The following is a 25,190-nucleotide window of genomic DNA, read 5'->3' as shown; positions in this document are numbered from 1 at the left end:
TAACCTGACAATGATATTCCCAGAACTCTTTGCATACAAACTAAATGTAAATCGCTCCAAACTAGACTGCAGAAAATACGATTTCAGCAATAGAGTGGTCAACGCCTGGAATTCACTACCGGACTCTGTTGTTTCTTCCCCCAATCCCAAAATCTTCAACCTTACATTATCTGCAATAGACCTCTCCCCTTTTCTAAGAGGTCTTAAGGGGTGTGCTTAAGTGTATCTTTGTGCCTACTGTTCCTGTCCAAATGTCTTTTTTTATCTTTTCTATCTCTACTTTATACTTATTTATTTATTTATTAGATTTGTATGACGCCCCTCTCCGTAGACTCGGGGCGGCTAACAACAGTAAAAACAATATAAACAAATCTAATATTAAAAGTAGTTTAAAACCCCCAATTTAAGAAACCAATCATACATACAAACATACCATGCATAAATTCTATAAGCCTAGGGGGAAGGGAATGTCTCAATTCCCCCATGCCTGATGACAGAGGTGGGTTTTAAGGAGCTTACGAAAGGCAAGGAGGGTGGGGGCAACTCTAATATCTGGGGGGAGTTGGTTCCAGAGGGTCAGGGCCGCCACAGAGAAGGCTCTTCCCCTGGGTCCCACCAGACGACATTGTTTAGTCGATGGGACCCGGAGAAGGCCAACTCTGTGGGACCTAACCAGTCGCTGGGATTCGTGCAGCAGAAGTCAGTCCCAGAGATATTCTGGCCCAGTGCCATGAAGGGCTTTATAGGTCATAACCAACACTTTGAATTGTGACCGGAAACCGATCGGCAACCAATGCAGACTGTGGAGTGTTGGTGTGACATGAGCATACCTTGGGAAGCCCATGATTGCTCTCGCAGCTGCATTCTGCACGATCTGAAGTTTCCGAACACTTTTCAAAGGTAGCCCCATGTAGAGAGCGTTACAGTAGTCGAGCCTCGAGGTGATGAGGGCACAAGTGACTGTGAGCTGCATTCTACACGATCTGGAGTTTCCGAACACTTATATTATGTTAAACATACTACAATGCAATATTACATTTGTATGTCAAATAAAATAAATAAATAAACAATGCAGGCTACAGTTGTGTATCTGAGTGTGTGAGATGAAGGGCGAGAGGAAGGAGATAAACAATATACTGGTTTGTTGGTCTTTAGCGGGGTGGGTTCTAATTTACCTTGCTGCCGGTTTTCTTCCTCCCGCACCATGTGGGCATGCACACATTGCACACCATGCGGCCATGCCACATCAGCGTGCTTTGCACATGTGTGTGCATGCACAGCGCCCAAAACCAAGCTTCTGTGCATGCGTAGAAGCAAAAAACCCAGCTATCAGCACCCCAAATAGCATCAGGGAAATAAATCAGACTTCAGTCCAATTCTCCTATCCAAGGTTTGATTTATTAGCAGAGCCATGTTGGTCACGCCGTTGCCATCCCGATACTAACTTCCTTCCAGTTCCTCACCCAGGTTAAGGTTCATCACGAGGACCAGTCCGAGTGTAGGGATTTCACTGACCTCCTCCTTGCATCCGTTGATGCAGAACAAAAGATGACCTTGGACTCTAAGAAAGGAATTTGTTGTGTCTCGTAACTTTCCCTCTCATGCAACTACCCCTCCCAGTTCTCCGAATATTAGGGGATGTAAGGAAGAGGTCAGTGAAAACATTGTGGCAGGCCAAAGACTGTAACTCCACATGATGACTTCGGCCTGACAACAGCTTTTACAAAAGTGCAGAAGCAAAAAACAAAACATTGGAGCCAGTTCGGGGCTGTGACCAACTGGCAATGGGCTCCCGGTTCGGTGAGTGGGGGAAATTCCCGCTACCGGTTCTATAGAACTGGTCTGAACCAGGAGCAACCCACCTCTGATCTTTAGTTACCTACTAAAGTTACCCATTTTCCTTTCTGCATTTCAGCAGGTAACACCGAGTGTGTTTGTAAAGATGATTTTCTGTACAAAAAAGACAAGTCCAGCCAGCCACGTCGACTGCCACCTGGTGTCCTTCTCCTTGTAACGCGGATCAAATGTGTACTTTTTTGGCATTGCAGATCCATTTTCCCTGAAGGTTTTGGACAGGGCTGATGCCCTATTTTAAAAACTGTGTGAGTCAAAACAAACTGGGTCTTGATTGATATGATGCAATCAGCAAATACCTGGTTTACTCATATTACTAAGAGCAATTAAAGCTGTATATATTTACCAACCCAGGAAACCAAACTGCGTCTTAACTAAATATGAGGCAATCCACAAATAGCTTGTTCTCTCATATTTCTAAGAATTGAGGCTAACCAAACCGGTCTAAATTCATCAATGCAGGAAAAGCAGAAGATAATAGACGCTGTCCCCAATTAATGTTCATAATTGGGACTAACAACTAAACGATGTGATAATTAAGCGAGACATAACTCCCTCCGACCTATTACCTTACTTCTGCGCTGGTTATTAAGTGAGACATTATAAGACCATGGCATGAAATTTGAACACCTCTTTCTTCATTGACTCTGCTTGTCCGAAGCCGTTTGTGAAGCGCACAACTTGACTGGGGAATACCACAATGGTTGTAAATACCTAAATCACCCACATCTGAATCATGTGACTGTCGGGATGTTGCAGGGTGTGCAAAACACATGTGTGAAGTATGAAGAGCAATCATAAAGTTACTTTTTCAGCCCTGCCGTAATGTCAAACAATTATTAAACTATTTTATTTATTTATTTTATTTATTCATTTGTCCAATACACAAATACATAGGAAGAAAAATAGACATGTGATAATGTAAAAGAGGATGAAAGTGAACTTAGAGGAGAGGATGTATGAAAGGAAGAGAATATATAAGATAGGTGAAAGAAAGGAAAGACAATTGGACAGGGGACAAAAGGCACACCAGTGCACTTATGTACGCCCCTTACTGGCCTTTTAGGAACCTGGAGAGGTCAATCGTGGAGAGTCTAAGGGAGAAGTGTTGGGGGTTAGGGGTTGACACAACTGAGTCCGGTAATGAGTTCCACGCTTCGATGACTCGGTTGTTGAAATCATATTTTTTACAGTCAAGTTTGGAGCGGTTCGTATTAAGTTTGAATCTGTTGCGTGCTCTTGTGTTATTGTGGTTGAAACTAGGCAGACATTAAGCAAGGACTACCAGTAGGCAGGATCTATTACTGTATTTGTTCTTTGACTTAGAAATCATCCTCCCAGGAATACTTTGGTGGGAAAGAAAATCACAAAAGTCACAGAGATTATTAGAGAGGTATCACTGGGAGGGCTGTTTTCCCTTATGTTGATTAAAAGCAGTTTTGACTGAGAAAACTGGCTTGTATTTGCTTCCCCCCACTGGAGATGGAGAACAAAATATCTCCCTGTTCAAAATGGCTCATGGCCAATGCATCTATTGCTAAAGGGAGTCAGGCTCTCCAATCTATTTTAGCCATTCACTATTGATTTTCACATGCACATGAAACAAGAACACACCCAGAATCCTGATAACCATGCTCCTTAAAATGTGTACAAAGGTGTGTCCCTATCAGGGGGAGCTTTCCAGCAAACATCCCGGCCTGAAGTTCTAGGATTCAATCTGTTTCATCTCTACACCAGTTCAGTGCCAGAATTGTGGCTTTCTGGGTATTTATGGGACACACTTTTGGCCTCTGTACTTCAACATTTCAACAGCAGGCCATTTCTACTTCTATTATACATAAAATCTGGTTAGCCATTAAGCCAGTGTTTTTCAACCAGTGTGCCGTGGCACACTAGTGTGCCGCCAGACATGGTCAGGTGTGCCACGAAGAAGGAAGCTCAGGTTCCGGTCTCGCAACTTTTTGCTGAGAGAGAGAGAGTGAGACAGAGAGAGAAAGAAAGAAAGAGAGAGGGAAAGAGAGAGAAAGAAAGCAAGAGAGAGAGAAAGAGAGTGAGTGAGAGAGAGAAAGCAAGAGAGAGAGAAAGAGAGAGAGAAAGAGAGTGAGTGAGAGAGAGAAAGCAAGAGAGAGAGAGAAAAGAGAAAGAGAGAGAAAGCAAGAGTGAGAGAGAAAGAAAGAAAGAGAGAAAGAAAGAGAGAGAAAGAAAGCAAGAGAGACAGAGAAAAGGAGAGGAAGGGAGAGAGAGAGAGAGCAATGAGCAAAAAGGGGAAGAAAAAAGAGAAATGAGAAAATGGTTGAGACAGAGAATGAGAGGAAAGAGAGAGAAACAAAAGAGAGAGAAAAGTGACTCTTGATTTAAAGCATATGATAAAAAGCACCCAAAGAATAAGAGAGAGGAAAAACCCAGCCCTCACCTGTTTTTGGAAATGGTTCAAGAGTGTGTATACACACACACACACACACAAAAGGGTGGGAAGGAGACAGGGATGGAAAAAGAGAGGAGAGTGTCTTAGGGTGTCATTTTGGTGGGTGGTGTGCCCCAGGATTTTGTAAATGTAAAAAATGTGCCACGGCTCAAAAAAGGTTGAAAATCACTGCATTAAGCCATGTACAATTTCTTTGTACTGCACTGGGGCCTTGAAGATACAGTGATCCCTCGATTATCGCGAGGGTTCCGTTCCAAGACCCCTCGCGATAATCGATTTTTCGCGATGTAGGGTTGCGGAAGTAAAAACACCATCTGCGCATGCGCGCCCTTTTTTCATGGCCGCGCATGCGCAGATGGTGGAGTTTGCGTGGGCGGCGGGGAAGACCCAGTGAAGGTTCCTTCGGCCGCCCAGCAGCTGATCTGCTCAGCAGCGCAGCGAGGAGCCGAATCGGGGTTTCCCCTTTGCGTGGGCAGCGGGGAAACCCCGATCTTTGTCTGCTCGCTGCTGCTGCGGCCGCCCAGCAGCTGATCTGCTCGGCAGCACAGCAGCAGCGAGCAGACGAAGATCAGGGTTTCCCCGCCGCCCACGCAAAGGGGAAACCCCGATTCGGCTCCTCGCTGCGCTGCCGAGCAGATCAGCTGCTGGGCGGCCGAAGGAACCTTCCCTGGGTCTTCCTCGCTGATGCCCCCGCTCGCCCGCCTGCCGCCCGCCCGCCCGCTGCCCGCCCGCCGCCCGCCAGCAAGAGGGGGAGAGATAGAGAAAGAGAGAGAAGGAAAGAAAGAGATGAGAGAGGGAGGAAGAGAGTGTGAGAGAGGAAGAAGCAAGATAGAGAAAGAGAGAGAGAAAGAAAGATGAGAAAGGAAGGAAGAGAGTGACGTCATCGGGTGGGAAAAATCGCGATATAGCGTTTCGCGAAGAACAAGATCGCGAAAATCGAGGGATCACTGTATTTCATAAATTTTCTGTCTTTACAATCTCAGGTAGCAAAATGATGAACTTTATTCAATTTTTAGTGGGCCACCAAACTTGCCATGAAGCCAAGTTTCTTCCGAAGGTGCCCTGGCTAACAAAATTTTCTAAATAGGAACGAAACATTAGAACACGTCACAAGCTTGTTTTCTTCTGTCATTCCCATATAACACTAAAATGCTGTTAAAGTTCAAAAGAAGCAACCCTGGGGGACAAACTGTGTAACTTTATTCCAACTCAGAAATAAGTTCTTGGGAAATTAATGAATATAGTACATGTAGGAAAGAAGAGGTGAATGAGAAAAAAAATCAATGGGGAAGAAGTGGTGAATGAGAAAAGAGTCCAAAAGATATTCTGTAGGATGGTAGGATTTATATATTCTTCATAGATGCCCAGAAATAATAATGTAGCAGATTAGGTAAACGTTTTTACAGAAGAAATGGCATATAAAAATGGGTTTGCTGTTTCCATTTCTAATTTATTTATTTATTTATTTATTTATTGTTTATTTATTTATTAGATTTGTATGCTGCCCCTCTCCGAAGATTCGGGGTGGCTCACAAATTTTGAAAAAAATTGGAGGAAGTTAAAAATTGCAGAAAATATTTGATAAAACAAATGATGAACTGAGGAGAGATGTTAGTGCAGAGAAAGTTCTTAGAATACAATTTTTGACATTACTAATTTTTACCAAATATAAATACAGAGCAGGGCTGTCAAACTCCCAGCCTGCAAGCCAAATGCATCATGTGATGCCGATGGCCACGCCTGGTTTAGCGAAGAGGGGAAAGTCACATGACGTCTCATAATGCTGCGGTGATATGAGTTTGACACCTCTGATAGAGAGGCAAGTTTCTTCTTTGGTGGAACATCTAAAAGGGAAGAGCCTTCTCTGTGGTGGCCCCGACTCTCTGGAACCAGCTCCCCCCAGAGATTAGAACTGCCCCTACCCTCATTGCCTTTCACAAACTCCTTAAAACCCACCTTTGTCGTCAGGCATGGGGGAACTGAGATATCTCCCCCGGGCCTATATAATTTATGTATGGTATGTTTGTAGGTATGTCTGCTTAAAAATGTTTTTTTAAAAAAACTATTTTAAATTTTAAATTGTAAATTATTAGATTTGTCAGGAAAGAAAGAAAGAAAGAAAGAAAGAAAGAAAGAAAGAAAGAAAGAAAGAAAGAAAGTATTTCCAGGTAAAAAGTGGAGGGTACAAAATGCTTAATGAAATGTCCCAAGAAGATGGTAATTTTGAATAATACTGAAGTTACAATGCAGTCTCTATTTAACAGAAGCGACTATTCTTGGAGATTGGTGTTAGTTATGCCCTAATAAATCTGAATGTACTTAATTTGCATCAATCTATGTCTTTTGGAAGACTCCTACGAATCTCTTGGACTGCAAGGTGGTCAAACCGGTCAGTCCTAGAGGAGATTAACCCTGATTGCTCTTTAGAAGGCCAGAGCCTGAAGATGAAATTCAAATACTTTGGCCAGGACTCACTAGGGAAGAGCCTAATGCTGGGAAAGATTGAGGGCAAAAGAAGAAGGGGACGACAGAAAATGAGGTGCCTGGACGGAGTCACTGAAACGATCGGCATGAACTTAAATGGACTCCAGAGGATGGTAGAGGACAGGAAGGCCTGGAGGGACGTTGTCCATGGGGTCGTGATGGGTCGGACATGACTTCACAAGTGACAACAACAAATGTCTTTTGGATCAAACTGGGATGGAAATGGATACAAATGACATTGATTTGCATTCATCTCATACTTGAATATGATCAATCTTGTTTATTATTTTGAAAGGATTCCAAAAGTATGTTTTGTACATTACATTCAATGTCTATTAAATTGGCATGTGTTAAACTGATGCTTCACTATATAAAAATTTCATCAAATTGCAAAACAGCTTGGAAGATATAAGAAAGAATTCCACTTAGTCACTCGATACCTGTGGAAGCTCACTACCAATGAACGCCCTACTGATAATAAGTATAATACAGACAAGCCTAGTCCATTTTGTTTACTTCCAGAATCTGATTCATAAGCCCTATGCATTTTTATAGGCCCTGGAGCTAAATTGATTTTAGGCAGAAATTCATACCTCAAGCACTTATGCAGATTATGAACGCTGATGGGATTGGGGAGCAAAGAGAATGATTGATTTGAATTTGAATGATGTAAAATGGATGGATCTATTAATAAATTGAGTGGTCCCTGAGGTCCGAAAGTTTGCTGATCCCTAGTTTAGATGAGATTTTTTCATTACCCATTGTCCCTGCAAGATGGTGGACCCATTAAGATGATTTTCCCAATGCAATTGACATATTCAGATCGATTCTCAAGAGTGCTTGAAACATTTTCTAACAATTCAATAGGTGGTTCATTAAGAACATCATCATCATCATCATCATCATCATCATCATTATTATTATTATTATTATTATTATTATTATTATTATTATTTCAATACAACCCAGCAAACAAGATCACCATGCTGGATTTCGTATTTCATCACCAGTCGGGCGCTTCCCAAGCACCTAGGACTGCGTGATGTAGCGGCGAATTATGTTTGCCGATCCCAGTAAAGCAGCTTTTGCAATTGAGAGATGGAGATTTTGTCAATTCTGATGGTTTTCAAATGTCCGCTGAGATCTTTTGGCACTGCGCCCAGTGTGCCAAGTACCACTGGGACCACTTTCACTGGCTTATGCCAGAGTCGTTGCAGCTCGATTTTTAGATCTTCGCATTTCACTAATTTCTCTAGCTGCTTCTCTTCAATTCTGCTGTCTCCTGGGATTGCGATGTCAATAATCCATACTTGCCTTTTCTCCATGATCACAATGTCTGGTGTGTTATGGTTCAGAATTTGGTCAGTCTGAAGTCGGAAGTCCCACAGTAGTTTTGCTTGCTCATTTTCAACCACTTTTTTGGGCTTATGATCCCACCAGTTCTTTGCCACTGGTAAATGGTAGTTCCGGCACAAGTTCCAGTGGATCATCTGTGCCACAGCATCGTGTCTATGCTTGTAGTCAGTCTGTGCAATCTTTTTGCAGCAGCTGAGCATGTGATTGATTGTTTCATCTGTTTCTTTACAGAGTCTGCACTTTGGATGTCTGTTGATTTTTCAATTCTGGCTTTGACAGCATTTGTTCTAATGGCCTGTTCTTGTGCTGCCAGTATTAGTCCTTCTGTCTCCTTTTTGAGTGTTCCACTTGTAAGCTATGACCAGGTCTTTTCTTTATCCACTTTGCCTTCAATCTTTTCCAAGAACTGTCCATGCAATGCTTTGTTCCGCCAACTGTCCATACGACATTGAGTTACATTTTTTCTGTACTGGTCCTTAGTTTGCTTCACCTTGAGAAGCTCCCTATTGTTGATCTCCATAAACATTGACTCTTTGCTCCCCTTCACATAGTCAGCTAATGCATGCTTCTCTTCTTCTACTGTCTGCTTCACTTGCAAAAGTCCTCTGCCGCCTATTTTCCTTGGTAAATACAGCCTGTCAATGTCACTGCGAGGGTGTAGTGCATGATGGATCGTCATTAATTTTCTGGTTTTCCTGTCCAGGTTGTCCAGCTCTGCTTGAGTCCAGTTCACTATACCAGCTGTGTATCTAATGACAGGTATGGCCCATATATTTATAGCCTTCATAGTGTTGCCACCATTCAGTTTGCTCTTCAAAAATTTTCTGGTCCTCTGGATGTACTCTTTGCTGATCACAGTTTTCACATGACCATGCTTGATATTATCCAGTTGTAAGATGCCCAAGTATCTGTAGGCTTCTGGCTGGTGGCACTTGATGGTTTGATCATTTGGCATTTCAATGCCCTCATTTTCAGTGATTTTCCCCTTTTTCAGTGCCGCTGTGGCACATTTATCCAGGCCAAATTCCATGCTGATGTCATTGCTGGAGATTTGCACAGTGTTGGTTAGTGACTGTATCTCAGTTTCTGATTTTCCGTACAAATTCAGGTCATCCATATACAGCAAGTGTGATATTTTTGGTGAATTCTTAGCAGTTTGGTAGCTTAGGTTTGTTTTCTGTAGGATGAGTGACAGCGGGATTATAGCGATGATGAATGGCAGTGAGGACAAAGAGTCCCCTTGGAAGATGCCCCTCCTGATGTTGATCAGTCCATAGCTTTCATTCCCAACAAAAAGCTCAGTTTTCCAATATTTCATCACCTTTTCTATGAATTTCCTGATGTTTTCATTGACTTATTATTATTATTGTTATTTATTTATTTACTTACTTACTTACTTACTTACTTACTTACTTACTTACTTACTTACTTACTTACTTACTAGATTCGTATGCCACCCTTCTCTGAAGACTTGGAATTGTGAGGTAACCAAGAGTTTCTCAGTTGGTTAGTCCTAGGGAGTTCCTTGACTCAGCTGCAGCAGACGAAGGGGCAAAGATGATACCTGGTATACCGTACCAGTAGATGAAAACAAAAGGGGGAAAAAATCTGACCAAGCAAGATAAGACCTCAGGTTAGAGTCTTCCATAAGTAATTGCAACAGTCAAGGGCTCATACTGTACTTATGTGCTCTCATTGTGCCAATGATTTGTACTATTATTTGGGAAGGTTTTTTTTAAAAAAAACCCAAACCTTTGAACTCTTATGGAGTATGGCATGATCTACATGGGGATTTCTACTGTGCCCTTCCTGGGTACTTTGGGCTGATAGTTGGATAGTTGGATGTGACCAGGGGCAGGCCACCATTCCCGGTGCTACCAGAATGGGCCAGGAGCACGGGAGTGCAGGAGTACAGAGTGCAGGAGCAGGGTACATGCTTGCGCCCAATGTGGAATTCAGCTTCTGTGCATGCGCAGAAGCTGCATCTCATGCGAGGACAGGCACATGTGAGATTTCAGGATTTCAGGCATGGACAGAAGCCAAAAGGCCCGAAAGTAGGCCAAAAGGTAAGTCACCACTACCGCTTGCCCTGCTGCTCGCCCCACCATGCTGCTCGCCGCCGCTCACCCTGCTGCTTGCTCCGGTGTTCACCTCCTGCAGGGGCACTGAGAGGATGGGCCATGGCACAGGGAGCAGGCCGGGTGGCCCAGAGCTCCAGCCGTGCAGCCTACTCTGTGCTCTCCCGCTCCCCAGGCATCTCTTGGCATGGTGATGGTGCCCTGAGCAAGTCATGGCCTTCAGGAGCACAGCGCTGTTCCCATAGGCCACGACTCATCACTCCAAGAGATGCTTACGGCCCAGGAGAGCAGAGAACAAGCCACGCAGATGGAGCTCAGGCAGGCCGCTTTTGCTGCTGGCCCCAGCTGCAGCTCTAGGTGCCGCAGCGGGATTTGGTGCTGCGCATGTGCAGCAGCCAAAATCTCATGCGTGGACATCCTTCTGGCAGCAAAAATTGCAGGTTTCTTTGCTTCTGTGTATCTTTTACCGGAATCACGCTGGTTGCACATGCACGGGGGGGCGTTTGCCCAGGTTCGCCTGGTGCACCAGTTGCGGCCCTATTTGGACCGGGAGTCACTGCTCACAGTCACTCATGCCCTCATCACCTTGAGGCTCGACTACTGTAACACTCTCTACATGGGGCTACCTTTGAAAAGTGTTCGGAAACTTCAGAATGCAGCTGTGAGAGCAGTCATGGGCTTTCCCAAATATGCCCATGTCACACCAACACACCGCAATCTGCATTGGTTGCTGATCAGTTTCCGGTCACAATTCAAAGTGTTGGTTATGATCTATAAAGCCCTTCATGGCACCGGACCAGATTACCTCCGGGACTGCCTTCTGCAGCACGAATCCCAGCGACCAGTTAGGTCCCACAGAGTGGGTCTTCTCCGGGTCCCATCAACTAAACAATGCCGCTTGGCGGGACCCAGGGGAAGAGCCTTCTCTGTGGCGGCCCTGGCCCTCTGGAACCAACTCCCCCCAGAGATTAGAATTGCCCCCACCCTCCTTGCCTTTCGTAAGCTACTTAAAACCCACCTCTGCCGCCAGGCATGGGGGAATTAAGATTCCTTTTCCCCCTAGGCCTTTACAATTTTATGCATGGTATGTTTGTATGTATGTTTGGGTTTTTTATATTAAGGGGTTTTTAATTCGTTTTTAGTATTGGATTATTATTGTACACTGTTTTATGATTGCTGTTAGCCACCCCGAGTCTTCGGAGAGGGGCGGCATATAAATTCAATAAATGAATGAATGAATGAATGCCCGGCAGAAATGGAGCAAGGCTATGCACTCCATTTCTACCACCGGAATGCCGTTCCTGCAGTTCCAGCTCATGGCCTATCCCTGGATGTGACTATCTGGGTGTAAAAGGTGATTCATAGTTCTTTGTGGGAGCAGGTGTGATATCTGATAGTTTTGGACAATATACCTGATGGTAAGCAGTCACCTGAGAATTATCCTTGAAGAACCAGAGAATGTGATTTTGCACTGACAAAATCTCAATAAGCCCTTAATAGCTGTGACAACCATTGAGGTTGGAGAGGTTTCTCATAATTCACTTTTACATATCTCCAGTGTGTTATCTCTAAGTCCCCAAAGAGATCAGAACCCTTCGAAATCCTTTTCTCCTCCAGATTAATTTGCTTGCCTTTTCTTTCTTGATCAATACTTCAATCATACTCTCAGGCAAACTCTCGGGGAAAGCACCATTTTGTTAATTTCTGACCTTTTATTTTCTATTTCTGTATCTGAATTCTGCATAATGTGAGCTGAGCTTTCAATCCATTATCCACCATTCCCTGGAAAGCCTGTGCTTTATATATATCTTGACACTAATTCCCAGGGTCAATAAATCTGGAGTCATTGCTGCACAATCCATAAAGCATCAAAAAGAGCCTTTGTCCTTTATGAGACATTGAGTTATAAATGCCCAGAGTGAATTATTTTCCCCTTTCCCCTGAAGCCAATAAATTCTGACTTCCTCTTTTTTCTTGAAGTTACATTGAACAACATAGAAACAATCCCTTCTAAGCAAAACACAGCTTTTCTCACTATTTCTAGCATTCATGTTTGTCTACCTTAAATGAAGCTCTCTTTTTTCATTCTTCTTCAATTGTTGTAATATTTCAAACTATTGGACAGGAGGCAGGTGGATAGATAAGCTGGGAGGTTACTGTTTTTCTTGTTTTTCATTCATTCTCCTGTCGCTATCGGCAGAACACATCTTTATCTAGGAAAAACTGGTCTAGCTTTGCTCAATCCACAATGCTAATATTTCAGGAAAGGTCAGTAACAAAGACTCAAAGACAAAAAAATAATAAAGTTTCAAAATAAGAATCATCTGTGCTATAAAAGAGCACAAAAATGATTTGGCTGATTTTTCCAGCGGGGGATTGCATTGATCCAACAATCAACAGCTAGGTATATTCAGAAAAGGTAAGGTTGTTCCTTCCTTAAACACCATTGTCAGTTAAAATAAGTATACATTGGGTTCATATATTGCACAATGCTATCATAAGGTCTCACATGAGATTAGAAAAGAAATCCCCAACTTTTTAGCATATTAGAAGTATTTGAATATAGAGTATTGTGCAGTAGTGTGTTCTAAAACCTTTGCTACCAGTTCGCTTGCATGCTTGTGTTTGTGACGCTTTTGCACATGTGCAGAAGCATCCCGGGTGAGTGGGTGGAGCTTCACACAACTGTCACTGCCAGGTCTTAGAACCAGGCCGAACCGAGAGCAACCCACCGCTAGTATTGTGGACACACTTGTAAAAAGTTTGCAGAAACCCTTGTCTATTTGTACAGCAGCTCTCTCTAGAATCTATTATAGACCCCCGATTTACTCCTAGCCAGCCCCTCACCAATGCTTCTCTTTTGTCCTTTTTCTGAATAAGAAAATCGGTTTAACATTAAGCTGCAGCCGTTTATCAAGCTTATGAGGTTTGTTTGGGTCTGAATCAGGGGTGGGCTACTCCCCGGATTGGAGGTTGGGGGGGAAATGCAGTGGGGTAGCAAAAATGGAGCTCCACCCCAGAGCACCCAATTTGCACTGAAAGATGTTGAAAGAAAATGTAGGGTGTCCTGCATAAGCCACGCCCAGAGTGTGGTAGTAAAAATTTTAGTAGCCCTTCACTGACCTGGATCATGATTAAAATAAAAGGTATGATAGAGGTTGGCACTTTTTTATATTACTTATAATGGGATTCGAATAATTTAACAATTAGTTCTGTGCCCTAATGACTGTCTGGGTGGGCATGGGCAACTTGATTGGTCTTACACAGTGATGGGGTCTTACGGGAACAGTCAGGTATGCAGAACTAGTAGAAAAAATTTGAATATTTTTCTTTGTTTTCCCTTCTGGGCTCTGTGTATGTTTTTCCTATCTTAGTAAATGAGGTTGAATGTGTATAAATTTAGAAGATCTCTGTGTGTATGCATGTATATACACATACACTTTATATAGTAGATAATGTATATTTTTGTGTGCTGGGTGTAATATCTATGTACATATATGGCATATATACATAGAGTTAAATAGTATATTTTGGATGTTCAGTAATAGTAAATAGATAGAGAAATTGTATCTTTTTGAGGCAAGGAGAGGCCAGGCACCCTAACCCAAACCCTTGACATGAGTGACGTCAAGTTGGCCACCTTTATGCCAGTCACATGACCTTTAAGCCACTCCCTGGTCACATGATCACCAGGCCACTCCTACCTGGTGCTCCATCACGCACAAGCAACAGTTACAAGATATTTTGAAATCTTTACAGTCTAATACTGTAAGCGAACTCTTAAATGCTGAAAATGCAGGAACAATATATATATAAACACAGAAACAGCATTGCAACCCTATTCCCAATTAATGAAATCAATTCTGCTAATTAGAGTGTATATTTAAAAAGACATAAGAACACTGACAAGAAACACCTGCTCTTTATTAAAATTTAAAAAACTCCTTCCCTGGCCTAATCCTGTCAAGAACAAGGAGAGATTCAATCTGGAAATAAGGAGAAATTTGCTGACAGTAAGAACAATCTACCAATGGAACAGCTTGACTCCTGAAGTTATGGGAACTTCATCACTGGAGGCTTTCACAAAGAGATTGGATTGTCATTGGTCAGAAATGGTGTAGGGCAGTGATGGCGAACCTATGGCACGGGTGCCACAGGTGGCATGCAGAGCCATATCTGAGGGAACATGAGGTGTTGCCTGATGTCAGTTCCAGTGTGCATGTTCTCACTATTCAGCTGATTTTCGGCCTTCTTTTTGGCCATTTTCGCTGACTGTATTCCTGTTGTTTTCTTAACACAATTAAGTATTCACCTGTTTAAATAGTTCTTGGCTGTCTGCCCAGAGCTATTAACTGAAAGGAGAAAGAAGGAAAAAAAACCCTTTCTTTCACTTTATTCCCTCCTCCCCCCCCCCCCCCATATTAAAGGGGCTAGAATTTTTCTGCTGAGGAAATGGCTATGTGTTTATTTCTTCTTTTTAGTTTCCCTTCCTTTGGTTAATTACAAACACGCAGTAACATCTGAGGTGTGTGAGTGCTACTGGAATTGTTAGCAGGCAAGCAGGCAGGCAGACTTGACAATTCAGCCAGTTCTCAGAACTCAAACAAAGAGTTAACAAACAGTTCTCCTCAACCAGTCCAAACCGGTTGAATCCCACCACTGCAGTCATAATATAAAAGAGTGTCTTGGCTTCCCGGTTACCACGCTGAGATGCTATGCTTAGTGAACTATGTGAATTCCCCTGTTATGATTTGTAAACCATAATTTATAACTTAATTTTATGTATGAATCAAGCCATGATCATTGGTGCAAACATATTGTTAAAACAAACTGCAACTTATACTAGTGCTTCTCAATTATTTTCTTTAACTCCCCCCCCCCCAGGAAAAAGTAAACATTTTGCACCCCCGACTTTCCAATCTGGGCCCCAATAATATTTATTCTTTTACTTATTATAAGCAAACTATTGGCCTTGGGAAGGCTGCTCTACCCACTTACCTGGGAATAAGTAACACTGAACTCAGTGGAGTCTGTTTTTGATTAGGCAGGCATAGGCTACCATGGTTAGGGTCCTCTTCTGCCATGGGGCCAGGCCAGCTTAATAAAGTCAATGTTTTGGGGTCACCGGTCTGGCCCATAAGTGCCGCTTCTGCTGGGCTCTCACAGGGAATGGTGTGGAAGGAGGCTTTAAGGTGCTGTTTGAAGCTTTTGCCCAAGCTGCAGAAGATGCTCCTCTTTGTCCAACAGCAGGTTCACCATGTCAGTGTCATGGTTACTGCAGTGCCTGCTGAGAACAAGAACCTGCCACCTTCTCTTCCAGGCTTAGAGCAGCATGCGACTGGGAAAACACTCGCCATCCAGAAGACTTGATCAAGAGGGACCACAATGTTCCCCGGGGTCACATCGCTTTGTGCACCTCCAGCGGGGCCCACCCCACTATTTATATTTAGAGTCTTCTTTGGAGAGGGGCGGCATATAAATCATATCAGGGGTATATGTATGTAGGTTGTTCTGAGTTCAGGTTTTGCCCCATGTAATAATTTTATGTCTATGCAACGTTTCGGTGAAATCACATTCACCATTTATTTATTTATTTATTTATTTATTTGTTTGTTTGTTTGTTTGTTTGTATGCCGGCCCTCTCCGTAGACTCGGGGCAGCTCACAACACAATAAAACAGTTCATGACAAATCTAATAAGTTACAATTTAAAATATTTAAAAAACCTCATTATTAAGCAGACATACATACAAACATACCATACATAAATTGTATAGGCCCGGGGGAGATATCTCAGTTCCCCTATGCCTGACGACAAAGGTGGGTTTTGAGGAGTTTACGAAAGGCAAGGAGGGTAGGGGCAGTTCTAATCTCTGGGGGGAGCTGGTTCCAGAGAGTCGGGGCCGCCATAGAGAAGGCTCTTCCCCTGGGGCCCGCCAACTGACATTGTTTAGTTGACGGGACCCGGAGAAGATCCACTCTGTGGGACCTAATCGGTCACTGGGATTCATGCAGCAGAAGGCGGTCTCGGAGATATTCTGGTCCGATGCCACGAAGGGCTTTATAGGTCATAACCAACACTTTGAATTGTGACCGGAAATTTTTCGGCAACCAATGGAGACTGCGGAGTGTTGGTGTAACATGACCATACCTGGGGAAGCCCATGACTGCTCTCGCAGCTGCATTTTGCATGATCTGAAGTTTCCGAACACTTTTCAAAGGTAGCCCCATGTAGAGAGCGTGATGAGGGCATGAGTGACTGTGAGCAGTGAGTACCGGTCCAAATAGGGCCGCAACTGGTGCACCAGGCGAACCTGGGCAAACGCCCCCCTCGCCAAAGCTGAAAGATGGTTCTCTAATGTGAGCTGTGGATCGAGGAGGACGCCCAAGTTGCAGACCCTCTCTGAGGGGGTCAATAATTCCCCCCCCCAGGGTGATGGACGGACAGATGGGATTGTCCTTGGGAGGCAAAACCCACAGCCACTCCATCTTATTAGGGTTGAGTTTGAGTCTGTTGATACCCATCCAGGCCCCAACACCCTCCAGACACCGGCACATCACTTCCACTGCTTCGTTGGTTGGACATGGGGTGGAAATGTAAAGCTGGGTATCATCAGCGTACTGATGATACCTCACCCCATGCCCTTGGATGAAATCACCCAGCGGTTTCATGTAGATATTGAATAGCAGGGGGGAGAGGAATGACCCCTGAGGCATCCCACAAGGGAGAGACCTCGGGGTTGACCTCTGGCCCCCCACTAACACCGACTGCGACCGACCGGAGAGGTAGGAGGAGAACCACTGGAGAACAGTGCCTCCCACTCCCAACCCCTCCAGCCAGCACAGAAGGATACCATGGTCGAATGTATCGAAAGCCGCTGAGAGGCCAAGAAGCACCAGGACAGAGGATAAACCCCTGTCCCGGGCCCGCCAGAGATCATCCATCAATGCGACCAAAGCAGTTTCCGTGCTGTAACCGGGCCTGAAACCCGACTGCTGGGAACCTAGATAATCGGCTTCTTCCAAGGACCGCTGGAGCTCCACCAGCTTCATGAGGCTTAAGTTGTAAGCTTCGTGCTGCTGTAAATATAGTTATATATATATATGTCACAGGTTTTTGCTGAATTTGAAAATTAAGGGAGACTAGGATAGATCTATTTCGGCCTTACTTTGGCCTCATCAGCTAGCTATACCCTCACTGGGACTTGAACATGCCACCTTTGCCTTGTAAGGCAGAGAATTAACCTCTAGGCTACAGTATCCAATCCCTTCAGCTCTGTACCAGGGAAGGGTTACACACACACACACACACACACACACACACACACACACACAAATATTAGAAGCACTGGCTTATACAAACCTGAACAGACTTGTTGCCTTGTAAAACATTACAGCCAAACTATTTTACTCTGTTATTATATGGGGCTGCACCTAAACAAATGATTATAATTCTTAGCATTAAGAGAAAGGGATATTTCTCCTACCTGTTTTCACTCAGCTAAAACATTCAAAGAAGCATATGCACGAGGGAGGTTTTCTGCACAAGCATGTGCAGTTGCTAGTCTATTGTGTCCTCCTCGAAACTTAATATCCTCTTAATAAGCTGGAATTTCTCCTATTAGCGGCGAGACATGCAAATTCTGCAATGTCAAGATAGGAAAAGCAGGGAAAGCGGAACTTGCATCATTTCCCAATACATGTTTCACCATTTTAGTACCATCATAGTCAAGAACAGACTCCTATGTCTATTACCATGATGCTTAGGTATTTTGGAAGTTTAGGCTATGTATCTTGGGTGGCTTCAGACCAGTGTTTCTCAATCTTGGAAGACTGAAGGTGTGTGGACTTCCAAAATTTCTCAGCCATTGGATTTTGGAAGTAGAAGGCCATACATCTTCAAGCTGCTCAGGTTAATACTCAACAGATTTGAAGTTAGTGGCTACATGGACGCAGTTCTTTATCGTGGCAGCAAAACAGCTGGTATACCATTGCTTTTTGGGATGTTCTTTCAACATCTAGCCTACAGCTTGGGAATTTCCTTGAACTCTTCAATCTAAATAGTTGCCATATTTTTTCTAAAAGGTCACCTTAAAATGCCTTAGTTCTTCCTACTCCTCTTGGCTGTTTTTGTTTACCTTTTCCCAGAATGGCCAAACTGGAACTATAGGCATTTGCAAATAGTTTTGGAATTAGAACTGCTTTCAGTTCAGGCCTTTGTCAGCAAATCTCCAGAGTTCATCCCATGTGATAAAACCATGTGTCTGAAGGTTATTCCCCACCCCTCCTTTCAAAGGAAATTATCCTTCTCTAGAATCCAGACATTGGAAGGCTGATAATTAAGATTACAAAACAACAGTGTCTTGGGCAATTATTAATTCCATCATTAAGTATTGTATACACTGTAGTCTTTACCACACTGACCTACCGGTACTCTATATACATTGCAATACTCTGCAATTATGAGAACAACAAATAGATAATTGTGGATTGCATTGCAGACAAAGTAATGAAATATGCCCCAGATTTTCTTCCACCCCATACTTTAAAGCCCTTAAATCTTTCCCAAAAGTTGAGACCAGAATTGTTCACCCAACACCATAAAATCATAGAATGGATGGAACAGACCAGCCCTTGGTAATCATCTAGAAAATGGTTGTCCTTTGTAGGAATCCATTAGTTCAGCATCCCCAACAAACAACCATTCCACATTTTATTTTGGCAGTCTATTTCATTGCCCAACAGTTCTTTCTATTATCACATTTCCCCCATGCCCTCCTGAAATCTACTTCTTTGCAATTTATATTGTTTCATTTTTGCCTGGTCTTCTGGAACACCATTAAACAAAGTTGCAGTATTTTTTGAAGTATAAGACACACTGGAGTATAAGACTCACATTAGTTTTGTGGGAGGAAAATAGAGGAGGGAGAATCTACCTACCAGGTATTCATTTAGCTAGCGTCCTTAGTCTGGTCAATTCGTCATATTATTTTATCCCCTGGTTAGGACTGAAAAAAATCTTCTTTGGAGGGAGTAGCAATGAAAACAAGACTGCAAGGGCTGGAAAAAAAACTTATTTGGAGTAGGGTCTTATACTCCGAAAAATACAGTAGGTTATCTTCTCTATGATAGCCTTTTAGATACTTGAAGGCAATGAAGGGCTACCAAAATTTTTACTATCACACTGTGGGTGTGGCTTATGCAGGACCCCCTGCTTTTTCTTTCAACATCTTTCAGTGCAAATTAGGTGCTCTTGGATGGAGCTACCTCACTGCATTCCCCACCATCCGGGCAGCAGCCCACCCCTGGTGAAACCGCATGTACCAGGTGACACCCATTCCTATGGCATGCGTGCCCCATGCCACTTTGGGCACGCATGCCATAGGTCCACCACTTTCCCGGCCTATCAAAAAAGGAAATTAGATTAAATTGGTATGACTTGTCAAGCATTGCTTTGTTTTCTTAATGATCACAAATTGATTGTTTAGCAATCTGTTCCAGAATTCCATATCAATGTCAAGCTGATTAGTCTGTACTCACTAATTCTCTCTCTCTCTCCCTCTCCCTCTCTCTCACATACATACAAGATTAAAATAATATTTGTCTTTCTCTATTCCTCTGGCGTTGTCAGGGCTATGAGGTAACTAGATGAAGAAACTGACTCTACAGGAAGGTTATAAATATATTTACCAAGTAAAACTGTAATAACAGAATCCTGAATGTCTGCTTATGTTTGACCTTCCCTCTCTCTTATATCCCACTGAGACAGGAAGGAGCCAGACTGAGCCTCTTCATAATACTATCTCCTTTCCCAGGGTTTAACAAACGTTTCTGCCCTTGTTTTTGTAACTGTTTCTGACTACTCCCCTCAAGGCCATCTCTATGGTTTATACACAGGCATTATGTCCATCCTTCATAGGGTGTGCAATAGGGTTGGTATTCCTGGAGGGGTCTGTAATATGGTAAATGATTTAGCTTTACTAGATAAATGGTCAAAGCAATGGAAACTGTAGTTTAATGTTTCCAAATGTAAAATAATGCACTTGGGGAAAAGGAATCCTCAATCTGAGTATTGCATTGACAGTTCTGTGTTAGCAAAAACTTCAGAAGAGAAGGATTTAGGGGTAGTGATTTCTGACAGTCTCAAAATGGGTGAGCAGTGTGGTCGGGCAGTAGGAAAAGCAAGTAGGATGCTTGGCTGCATACCTAGAGGTATAACAAGCAGGAAGAGGGAGATTGTGATCCCCTTATATAGAGTGCTGGTGAGACCACATTTGGAATACTGTGTTCAGTTCTGGAGACCTCACCTACAAAAAGATATTGACAAAATTGAACGGGTCCAAAGACGGGCTACAAGAATGGTGGAAGGTCTTAAGCATAAAACGTATCAGGAAAGACTTAATGAACTCAATCTGTATAGTCTGGAGGACAGAAGGAAAAGGGGGGATATGATCAAAACATTTAAATATGTTAAAGGGTTAAATAAGGTTCAGGAGGGAAGTGTTTTTAATAGGAAAGTGAACACAAGAACAAGGGGACACAATCTGAAGTTAGTTGGGGGAAAGATCAAAAGCAACGTGAGAAAATATTATTTCACTGAAAGAGTAGTAGATCCTTGGAACAAACTTCCAACAGACGTGGTTGGTAAATCCACAGTAACTGAATTTAAACATGCCTGGGATAAACATATATCCATCCTAAGATAAAATACAGGAAATAGTATAAGGGCAGACTAGATGGACCATGAGGTCTTTTTCTGCCGTCAATCTTCTATGTTTCTATGTTTCATATATTCTCAAGCATCACCAAAAGGCCTCCTCAAAATTCGGGTTTTCAGGCCTGGTCCCAGGGTGGGCTGCTTCCCAGACGGGGGTGGGGGACAAAAATGGAGCTCCACCCCAGAGCACCCAATTTGCACAGAAAGATGCTGAAAGAAAATTCAGGGCGTCCTACATAAGCCACGCCAACAGTGTAGTAGTAAAAATTTTGGTAGCCCTTCACTGCCTGGTCCCAACGATTTAGATGTATCCATTCAGTTGTTCCCTAGCCATGCATTGACTTACCTGAAATGTAGCACAAATGGGCAATTATGCACCTGCTGTGTCTTCTGTAGTGTCTTGAAGCCAAGAATAATTAAGCTGGGCAAAGAAAACTGGAATTGACAGAAATGGTAAGGGTTCAGGAATGAAATAGCAGTGAAGACATTTCTGCTTATGCCTGTATTATGGTACCTATTTCATGTCATGTCTTAACTTTGCTTTCTCCACCACTGGTATGTGAAGTCATTCAGAAATAATGGTAAAAAATCTTGGCAGCCAGAACCAGGATAGAAGCAAGGTAACATAGCATATGTTTTCAGCAGTAGATATCTTTTTTTTTTACATTTTTTAAATTAATTTTTAACAAATTTATATACACACAACATAAAACAGTGCATAGTGAAATGTGCCCACCACCCAGACACACACACATTCCTCACCACCAAATCGGGGGTGTTTCTTGTATAGTCCACTTGACCCAAGAGCAATACAATGTTCCCTCGATTTTCGCGGCTTCAAACTTTGCGAATAGCCTATACCACGGTTTTTCAAAAAATATTAATTAAAAAATACTTCACGGGTTTTTTTCTATACCACGTTTTTTCCTGCCTGATGACATCATACGTCATCGCCAAACTAATAATTTTTGCAAATAAATAACAAAAAAAATAATTATTGTTAATAAATAATTATGTTTATAAATATCAGGATCACTAAGTGTCTTATTCAATGGTGAGTACTAGTAATAATGGTGAGTAAATGGTTGTTAAGGGAATGGGAAATAGTAATTTAGGGGTTTAAAGTGTTAAGGGAAGGCTTGTGATACTGTTCATAGCCAAAAATGGTGTATTTACTTCCGCATCTCTACTTCGCAGAACTTCGACTTTCGCGGGCGGTCTCGGAACGCATCCCCCGCGAAAATCGAGGGAACACTGTATATCTATTTACATATTATAGAGTGATTCCAATTTATTTCTTGTAGCTTGGTCTCGGATTCTGATCATCATATATCGTCTTACCTTGTCCCACCGTCCCATCAGTTGTCCCAACTCAGTTTCATTATCCGAATTTATCCTTTTATCCATAATTTCAAATTGAATATGGTCCACCATGTACCTATACCAATTTTGCATTGTCCATTTTGTCGCATCCTTCCAACCCAAAACTATTACTGCCTTAGCGCTTTCTATTGCTGCTTTTTTTATTTCTCTAAATTCTCCCATCGCATTGCTTTTAACTAGTACTTCCATTTCCTTAGTGATTGTCCATTGTATATTTAGCATATTTAGTTTTCAGCAGTAGATATCGATACCATATATGATCAATATTTTATTTGCTGTTTAAAAATGAATTATAATAGCATCCAGTGGTGTCTTCTTATTTATGATCTCAAAGAGTTTATGAAAATCTGATTTCAACATGATTGTGACTATTCCCCTAGGAAGGAGGGGGAAGAATTCTATTTATAGCAAAAGGGAGCAGTGCAAATTGAACAACACCTTGTGGTATCTGTTTACATGAAAGCAAACACAGATTTCTGAAGGCACCAATGCCCCAAAAGCAAAAGCAAGACTTCTAAGGAGTCCTTGCCCTCCCCAACTACTTCACCTTTCCAACATTTCAATTAAACTCCACTTTCTCAATTATTTTGCTCGCCCAAATTTATGCTAATACCAACAGGCTGTCTATGTTTCCTTCTGTTTTCAAATCTATCCAAAGAATGGAGCAAGAATATTTATTTATTGGATTTGGATGCCGCCACTCTCCGTAGACTCGGGGCAGCTAACAACAATGATAAAAACAACATGTAACAATCCAATTTAATAAAACAACTAAAAACCCTTATTATAAAAACCAAACATACACACAAACATACCATACATAACTTATAATGGCCATGGGGAAGGAATATCTTAACTCCCCCATGCCTGGCGACAAAGGTGGGTCTTGAGTAGTTTGCGAAAGACAAGGAGGGTGGGGGCCGTTCTAATCTCTGGGGGGAGTTGATTCCAGAGGGCCGGGGCCGCCACAGAGAAGGCTCTTCCCCTGGGGCCCGCCAAATGACATTGTTTGGTCGACGGGACCCGGAGAAGGCCAACTCTGTGGGACCTTATCGGCCACTGGGATTTGTGCAGTAGAAGGCGGTTCCGGATGTATTCTGGCCCAATGCCATGTAGAGCTTTAAAGGTCATTACCAACACTTTGAATTGTGACCGGAAACCGATCGGCAGCCAGTATAAACCTCAAGTCATATTTTGCTCATTGTCTTTATCAGTGGTGAGGTTTGCAATAGTATAACAGTGGTCGTTTGTAACAATTCAGGATGCCAAACACTTAGCTTTAGATTTAAAGCAAAATTTATTTCCACGGAGATGAAAGTGACTAGCCTTCAACTTTTCAACCATTGCTACAGACTAAAAAAATCTCTAATCTTCATGGGTTCTATATTAAGGAGGCTAATTGTTTTCCTACAACAAAAGGACAACAAATGATCCTAGGTCAAATGGTAAAAAAAAATAAATGGAGCAGTGTTGTCAACAGAACCCAGATCTTCTCGTTTGCCACATTCCAAGGCCTCTCCCTCTATACCACACACTGTGCTTGTTATGTCATTACACCATTTGAGAAAACATCCAAACACTCCTACATCCACCCTTTTGAACAGGAAATCTGCAATTTAAACACCCAGCAACTTGTGCCTCCAGCTCCAGGGAAATTAAAACTTTGCACAGGATGCTGCATCCAGTCAGTATACTCCAAGAACTCCAAATTGAACAGCTAACATTGTGTTAAGTAGAGAAGCCTGGTGAGGAATATCAGATTTCAATATATATATTTCAAAATCTCAATTTACACATTATACTGATATTAAGAGGTATATATAAGGAAGAAATCAGTCGGAATCCTGGTTACAGAAAATAAAAGCCGGCAACTGAGAATCTTCCCTGAACTCCAGTCCTTGAATCTAGGGCTACCTTAGAGTATCTCTGCTAGCAACAGCCCCCCTGGACTTTGGTCTCTTTACACCACAACCCAGTCTCCTACAACAGGGTCTCCAACCCTAGGGCCATTGACTGCTATCAGGCTGCGGCCTGTTGAGAATTGGGTCACCAAAGAGATGGGCAACCATGTGAAGTTTCCTTTATTTATTTATTTATTTATTAGATTTGTATGCCGCCCCTCTCTGCAGACTCTGCACTCGCAAAACTATTCCCACCCATCCCCTGCTGAAACCGCTGTAAGTTGTTGCTGCTGCTGGTGCATGGAACCAAAAAGGATGGGGATCCCTGTCCTTCAAGGTGAGATGGTCCATTCTTGCATTCAGTAGATTGTAGAATAATCCTAACCTCAAATGGATGTTTCCGGGTTAGGATTTAGCTAGCATTCCTACAACTAAGATATCATTGCATTGAATGTAGCATATCAAGTTGGGTGCTGTGGAGGAATGCATAGTTGGGGGAGGGATGGGCTCTCTCCCAAACAGCAAAGAGATAACTGAACTTGGAATGTCTGGTGGCAGGAAGAGAGCAGATCTGACCCTCCCTAGCAATTTGCAGAGTATATATCTTATTGCAAATAATTGCTTTAGCCTGGCAAGATTCAGTTTGTAGACACACAGCAATAACAGGCATTAGCAATAACTTCCTGCATCATTCTTGGTTTCTTTGGGCTAGACAGGTGCATTTATTTGGTCAGTTCCTTTAAATCGGCTGCCATTCATTGTTACCAAAGCATATGTGCCCCAGCTTATGATACAGCCCATGTGCAAAAGTAATCCTGGTTTCCTAATCATCATATCAAAGTCGTCACAAGGTTCTTTCCATTATCTACTTTTGTGAATTTCTTTGATAAAAATTCATATTAAGTCCATGGGTACAGTCATTTGATTTGATTTGATTTATTGGATTTGTATGCCGCCCCTCTCCGGAGACTCGGGGCGGCTAACAACAATAAT

General features: G+C 42.6%; 1 protein-coding gene across 4 annotated transcripts in view; it reads right to left on the bottom strand.

Moving 5' to 3' along the window:
- The window catches only part of LOC139161500 (uncharacterized), a 132,502-nt gene that overhangs the window by 85,912 nt on the left and 21,400 nt on the right, over positions 1 to 25,190 (bottom strand). The window contains exon 4 of one of the 4 annotated variants that reach the window (XM_070740696.1): positions 21,260 to 21,348. The exons of the other annotated variants lie outside the window; for them this stretch is intronic. The gene's annotated coding sequence lies outside the window, so the exon portion shown is untranslated. The remainder of the gene's footprint in view (positions 1 to 21,259; positions 21,349 to 25,190) is intronic. 4 annotated transcript variants of the gene reach the window in all.

This window comes from Erythrolamprus reginae, chromosome 2, assembly GCF_031021105.1.
Source record: "Erythrolamprus reginae isolate rEryReg1 chromosome 2, rEryReg1.hap1, whole genome shotgun sequence".
Lineage (NCBI taxonomy): Eukaryota > Metazoa > Chordata > Lepidosauria > Squamata > Dipsadidae > Erythrolamprus > Erythrolamprus reginae.
The sequence above is the reverse complement of the archived record's forward strand: the minus strand, read 5'-3'. Positions and strand labels throughout refer to the sequence as shown.